Here is a 7,830-nt window from a genome sequence, read left to right on the forward strand (position 1 = left end):
AATAAAAGGATTTTATTTTATTCCTTCTATCTTAGAAAGTACATAAGCATTCGTTTGCTGAAAAAAGAAATTGCCAATACATATGGCTAACTTGTACAACTTATTCCTACGGGGCTGGCCGTGCAATCCCCTGTCCCGATGAGACATTATTGTTCTCGGGTCTCGCAGTCCCGGTTTTCATAATCATGTTGACGTATTCTCATACCATCCCCCCAGTAATCAGATGCGAAGTTTATGAATTGGAACACTGGAAGTTTTGCTCCGTTGAGAAGAAACTTGTGAACGGTTGAATAATCTTTGGTTTGATGGCAAGCTTTGTTTCCCATTAGAAACTTTGCCATCGATCCAAAGATTATCTAACCATCCCGTAGTGGCTTATCATAGCGATGCCTTGTCATTTAAAGATATTAATTTCGCCGATGGAGCTCCCTTCATAGTATGCTTTCCGTTGTTGTCTCATTAAAAAACTTGCCAGAAAAATCCGATTGGGACAAAAACTGGTCGAAGGGAAAAAGAGTGCAATACATACTTTCAGTATATACAATATCCATCAGCAATAATAACTTTTGAGGTGAGTCACATTCTAGTTGCTAGGCAATTTGACTCTATCTTGATTCTCCACCTTGTAAGATCCTTTCTTGGTAATAGCTGAAACCCGGTAGGGGCCTTTCCATGTTGGACCCAGCTTCCCAGCATTGATTTCTTGAGTGTTCTGTGTCACTTTACTCAAAACCAAGTCTCCAGCTTTAAAGTAGCGGAGATTGGCCCTCCGATTGCAGTATCTTTCCATCCTTTGCTTCCGAGCCACCATCCGCACGTGCGCCAAGTCCCTGCGTTCATCGAGCAATTCCAGCTTTACCAGCAATGCCTCATTATTTGCTTCTTCATTTGTTCGGAATAATCGTAAAGTTGGTTCTTCTACTTCCACAGGGATCAGAGCTTCTGCACCGTATACGAGAGAGAAAGGTGTCTCTCCCATGCTTGATTTTGTCGTCGTCCGGTATGCCCATAGCACACCCAGTAACTCTTCGTGCCACTTGCCTTTAGCTTTTTCTAACCTCTTTTTGAGGTTTTGAATAATCACCTTAATTGTTGATTCCACCTTCCCATTAGCTCTCAGATTGTATAGTGTGGATATAATCCTTTTTATTTTTAGGTCTTCAAGAAATTTTGTGACTTTGGAGCCTATGAATTGTGGTCCGTTATCACAGGCAATCTCTTTCTGTATTCCAAACTGGAAAATTATGTTTTCCCACAGGAAGTCGACCATTTTGCGCTCATCGATCTTTTGGTAAGGACCTACTTCAACCCATTTAGTGAAGTAATCACTTAAAACTAAAAGGAATCTTACCTTTACAGGACCCGGTGGCAACGACCCAACTATATCCATCCCCCATTTCATGAATGGCCATAGGGACAATACCAAATGTAAGAATTCCGCCGATTGGTGTACTCATTATGCATTGCGCTAACACTTGTCGCTCTTTTGAACAAATGCCTTTGCGTCTTGTTCCATCTGAGGCTAGTAATATCCTACCCTAATCAGCTTTATCATCAACGAATCTGCGCCGGAATGGTTCCAACAAATTCCTTCATGGAAATATTTCATTACATAGTCTGCGTTCGAGGCTCCTAAACATCGGGCCAACAGGCCTTGGAAAGATATTCTATATAATTGTCCACCCAAGAGGCTGTAGTGAGCTGCTTTGGTACGTAGTGCCAGGGATGCCTTCGGGTATTCGGGCAACTTGCGATGCCGAATATAATCGATGAACTCATTCCTCAAGTCCCAGATTAGGTTGGTTGTATTTACTTCACAATGGCCGCCCACATCCAGTACCGAATACATAAGTTGAACGGTAGTACCGGAGTCGAATCCTTTCATCTCCTTGGACGACCCCAAATTGGCCAATGCATCTGTTTCTACGTTCTCTTCTCTTGGGATGTGTGTGATTGACCACTCCCTGAATCGTGCAAGCAAAGTTTGAACTTTAATCGTATATTGTTGTATGTGTTCCTCCTTTGTGTCAAAAATCCTATATACTGAGTTTACTACCAGTTGGAAATCACATTTGATTTCTATGACCTCGAAGCCAAGTCCCCGACCAATTCGAGTCCTGCAATCAAAGCCTCATACTTGGTTTTATTATTAGTTAATAGAACAATTTTTATGGCCTGCCTCAAGGTTTTCCCCGAAGGCGTGATTAGGACCACCCCGAGCCCAGACCCTTTTATATTGGAAACTCCATCTGTGAACAAGGTCCAAACTCCTGATATTGTTTCTGACACTATCACCGCTTCTTTAGTAGCCAAGGAGAGTAACTCGGGACTGAAATCGATCACAAAGTCAGACAAAACTTATGATTTGATCGTAGTCCTAGGCTTGTACTCAATATCAAATTCGCTAATTTCAACTGCCCATTTGGCCAACCGACCTGACAACTCAGGTTTGTGAAGAACATTCCGCAAGGGAAAAGTCATCACAACGGCTATCACTAAGCTTTTGAGAGGTGACTAGGAGAGCTAAGGCCAATCTTTTGAGGTGCGGTTAATGAATCTCCGCTCCTGACAAAATTTTACTAACATAATAGACAGAAAATTGCATACTTCTTCCTCCCGGACTAGAACGACACTTACCGCTACTTCCGAGACCGCTAGGTATATTAGCAACTGTTCACCTTCCCCCGGTTTTGATAGTAGCGGGGGGCTTGATAGATAATGTTTTAGGTCTTTTAAGTCCTGTTGACATTCTGGAGTCCATTCGAAATTGTTGTTCTTCTTCAAAAGTGAGAAGAAGTGGTGACATATTTTCGAGGATCGTGAGATGAACATGCTTAGTGCGTCCAATCTTTCGGTTAGTCTTTGAACTTCTTTTACGCTTGTCAGCTGGTCTGGGATTTCCTTGATGGCTTTGATCTTATGGGGATTTACCTCGATCCCCCTTTGTGAAACCAAGAAACCCAAGAACTTATCGGAGCCAACCACGAACGTGTATTTTTTCGGGTTGAGCTTCATATTGTGCTTCCTCAAGATATCAAAGGTTTCCTGGAGGTGCTTTAAATGATCACTTGCATTCAAAGACTTTACCAACATGTCATATATATATATATATATACTTCCATCATTTTACCTATTTGTTTCTCGAACATCTTGTTCACGAGCCTCTGATAAGTGGCTCCATTGTTTTTAAGCCCGAAGGGCATCACATTATAACAATATGTGCCAAAGTTCGTTATGAACAAAGTTTTTTCCTGATCCTCCGAGTTCATCTTAATTTAATTGTACCCAGAATAGGCATATAGGAAACTCATTAACTCGTGCCTGGCCATTGCATCAATCATTTGATCAATGTTTGGCAGTGGGAACGAGTCTTTAGGGTATGCCTTATTCAAGTCTTTATAATCTGCGCACATTCGAAACTTGTTATTCTTTTTCGGAACTACAACTACATTATCTATCCATGCGGGATATTTTACCTCCCGGATTGAATCGATGTCAAGTAATCGAGTTACCTCTTCCTTCACAAACCTGTTTTTGACCTCGGCTATCGGGCGTTTCTTTTGCCTTATCCGAGGGATGCTTGGGTCCAGGATTAGCTTTTGCATGACTACCTTTAGTGGGTACCTGTCATATCCGAGTGCGACCATGTAAAACAGTCAACATTAGTTTTAAGGAAATTAATAAATCCTGGCCTGAGCTCGGGATTGAGTCTTGTTCCTAAGTGAAATATTTTCTCCAAGAATTCCTCAAACAAAGCCACTTGTTCGAGTTCTTCTGCCATAAATTTGGTCGCGTCTGTCTCTTCCGGTACCTAAAAGTATCTCGGTACCTGGTGGGATTCTGACGACTCCTCGCCTTTATCATCTTCGCTCGACTCGAGAGCAGGCGTCAGTTCCTGTAATTGCTATTTGTTGGGTTCCTTCCCTTTACTGCTAGAAATTGACATTGTGTTTATTTCTCTTGCTGCCGGTTGATCTTATCTTATTTGCTTGATTCCCTCTAAGGTCGAGAATTCCAGCAGTTGGTGATATGTTGATGGCACGACCTTCATCTCATGCAACAATGGTCTACCAAAAATTATGTTGTAGCTCATGTCACAATCCACCACTTCAAACAAGGTGGTATTCGTAACCCCTTCGGTGTTCGTGGGCATCATGATCTCTCCTCGGGTTGTCACACTCGCCAAGTTAAACCCAACGAGGAGCTTTGTTGCCAGAGTGATATTTTCGGTTAATTTGGCTTATTCCAGCACTCTTCATTGAATGATGTTGGCTGAGCTTCCTAGGTCAACCCAAACATGTTTAATCTATAAATCCTGAACATTAAGAGAAATTACTAGGGCGTCGTTATACGGCAGAAGAAGTCCGTCGGCGTCTTCCTCCGTGGAGGTGATGTCGTCTTCGGTGACCTCCCGAAGTCTCTTGCTGTGGGTCATCGATACTTTTGTCTTCTTGTCTACCGAGAAAGTTACACCGTCGATTTCATTCCCTCTGAAAATCATATGGATAGTTAGCCAAGGAGGGTCTTCCCATATTTTCGAGGGTTCGACGTTGTCCCGCTACGGCCATAATTATTCTTGGCTCGGTCACTCAAAACTCCCTAAGATGATTGTTTTTCAAAAGCATTGCGACCTCCTCGTGCAGATGCCGGCAGTCTCCAATTCTATGGCCATGAGTCCCATTATACTCGCACCATAAGTTAGGATCCCTCTGGTTGGGATCAGATCTGATTGGTTTCAGGAATCATGCTTCTTTGATGTTTCCTATTACTGATACCAGCTCCATTATGCAGATGGTAAAATTATAATCTGACAGCCTGGGATTGAGGAATCCCGGGTCCCCGATACCTCTTTTTCTTGGAGAGATCTATTGCTCCGGCCGTGGTTAGTTCTTCTATCCTGAGCAAACCTATCTGAGGACCAGAACCCTTTGCTTCCGCATCCCTCGTCTCTCTCATAAGGCAAGAAGCAGCCTTTAGAAGATCACCGGTCTACATCAAAGTCACCGTTGAACTTGTCCTGGTTCTTGTCTTGGTCTTGCCCCTTGGTTGACGTCGGAAACCCAAGCTGATCATCCTCTGTCCTTATCTTCAACTCATAGTGGTTATGGACATCCGCCCGTATGGTCGCTTGGAATTCGAGCAGGATTTCTTTCAACTTTCGGGAGGCGTCAGAGCTCCTCGGGTTCAAACCCTTAGTGAATTCCTCCGCTGCCCATTCGTCTGATATGGTCGGTAGCAACATCCTCTCTTTTTGAAATCTAATAAAGAACTCCCGCAGTAATTCAGACTCACCCTGTGTGATCCTGAATATGTCCGCCTTCCTGGCATAGACCTTCCTGGCCCCGTCTTGTGCCTTAATGAACAAATCTGCGAGCATTTCAAAAGAATCAGTTGAATGCTCAGGTAAAAGCGAATATCATGTCAAGGCCCCCTCCGTGAGGGTTTTCCCAAACCTTTTCAGCAGAACCGACTAAATCTCATGTTGAGCCAAGTCGTTTTCTTTCGCCGCCATTGTATAACTAGGTGTACTTCTTCGATTGTAGGCCCTTCAAAACTGGTTGTGCGCCCGGAATCTAATCCATTCGGGCGTGAATCTCCTTTGTATTCTAATCCATCTGATTGTTCATCTCCCTCATGAATCTCATGAGTTTGGTTTTGAAAGGATTATTACCGTTGTCGTTACCGGACCCACTACCGGTTCCCTTAGCTGTGTCGAAACCGACCTCACCCCTCGAGGTGTTGTTATCAACTCATTGAGCAATTTGATTTATAGGAGCGCTGGGAAAAACTGGGTCTCTTGCGTTCGCGTTGTTGGAAGCACCTGACAATGCCTGCTTCAATTCCTTCATGACTTGGTCCTGCCTCGAGATATGGCCCATGATGGCTTTCTATTGCTCTATCAAGATCCTTATCATTTCTGTAACCTGTTCGTCCTCAGCATCATCGGGAGTTAGTACTCGCACATGTCATAGGTATTATCCGCCATGGACCGAAGTTGCCACGCCCCCCTCATTGCTGGTGTCACTGATTGAATCCTCATGTTGAGGTAGATTTTCATGTGCCTCAACGTTGTGTGCGATGTTGATATTGTTAGCTACCATTTTTTGATCTTTGATATGAAACAAAGAATCAAACGAGTTAGTAATAGATGCAAGGATCAACTCTATTACACAACTGTCTAAGCCCCACGGTGGGCGCCAAACTGTTTCCTCGTAAAATAGTACAGTTGAATTTGTTACATGGTTTATAGACAAGTGAAATGATTTGATCCGAAAATGCTAAATAAATAATATTAAAGATAAGACTTGGCGTTAAAATCAAAGGAAATGGCAGGCTTGGCTACGAGAGCAATGTCTCCAAGAACAAAAATAAGAACAATATGCAAGAAAAAGTAAAGTTGTATTATTTAGCTTGAGAATAGAATGTAGCATATGTTTTGCCAAAGATTTCGTATCCTTACAATGGTTGTTGAAACTACTATTTACAACTATACCTAGTAAACAAGATCTTAGGATCAAACCCCTCTTAAATGACAATAAAGTGGGCCATTGATGAATGTGTAATGGCATGCCATGAATGCTGAAATTCTTTGCAATGGCTGCTTATTTAATACTAGGAAATATTCTTTATTAAATGTCATCTGGTGACAAACATTTGACCCACTCCTATTGATTATGCTCCTTTCGGGGTTTATTCGATACCAACTATAGTTATCGTCCCCGATCTTGGTTCTTACTCGATTTGTCTTCCGTATGTATCCGGTTCTACGTGTCACGCTACAATTTGGTCATTTAATATAAACCAATTTTACCCTATAGAGATAGTCCCTATGATTTCCGGTGGCACATCTTTGTGTCATCGGGAAGTTGGCGGGAAATTTTCTGAAACTTTCTGAGCAGTCTCTGACGCTTGATAAGACGCACGTCTCCTCGTATTTAATACCCCGAACACGTGTTATCCCACGATTTAGGAATATTTTCGCCGGGTCTCGAGGTAATCATGGCCATGATTTCTGCTGTCTATATCTTTACTTATCATCTTACCTCTTTCACTTCCAAAACCCTCATAAGTTCATTACCTTCTTTGCTCTTAACCTCCTTCTACTTTCATCTCTTTCCGAATTTCTTTGCTCTTAACCGATAAACTCTTTATTATCATGACTTCTTTTACTGAGTCCTCTAAAAACTATGGTCTTGTATTCGGTGGAGGCCCGAAGAAAAGCAAAGATAAAGAGGTTGATGTCGATGTTGATCCTCCTACGGTAAGCACCATCATACTTAAACACTTGAGCACTATTAATGACTTCAAAGAGAAGTTCCCTTCTGCGAATCCTTGAACTTGGGCTGTTAGCAGGTATCCTTCTTCTATTCGCCCTTCCAATATTCTCACTGTGAAGGAGGATTGTAACTGTCCAGACCTAAATATCATTGCTCCTGACTTAGTGGAGTGGGTCACCTTAACCCAGAAAGGTTTTACATATGTCTATACGTACCCCTTCACTTTGGGCCCAGTTTCTTTGAGCGGGGGACTTGACCCCGTGATCTTGGAGTTATGTCACTGGTACCAGGTCTGCTTGGCACAAGTAGACTTTTATTAAATTTGCATACCATATGTTTCTTTCCAGCTACTTCAAATCCTTCTGGCTGCTCCATATAATCTCCTCTTCCAAATATCCATGAAGAAACGCAGTTTTCATGTCCAACTGCTCCACTTCAAGATCTAGGCTAGATGCTAAGCTCAAAATTGTTCGAATAAAAGTTATTTTGACAACAAGTGAGAATATTTCATCAAAATCAATACCTTTCTTCTATTCGAAGTCTTTTACCACCA

This window comes from Nicotiana tomentosiformis, chromosome 1, assembly GCF_000390325.3.
Source record: "Nicotiana tomentosiformis chromosome 1, ASM39032v3, whole genome shotgun sequence".
In the NCBI taxonomy this organism is placed as follows: Eukaryota; Viridiplantae; Streptophyta; class Magnoliopsida; order Solanales; family Solanaceae; genus Nicotiana; species Nicotiana tomentosiformis.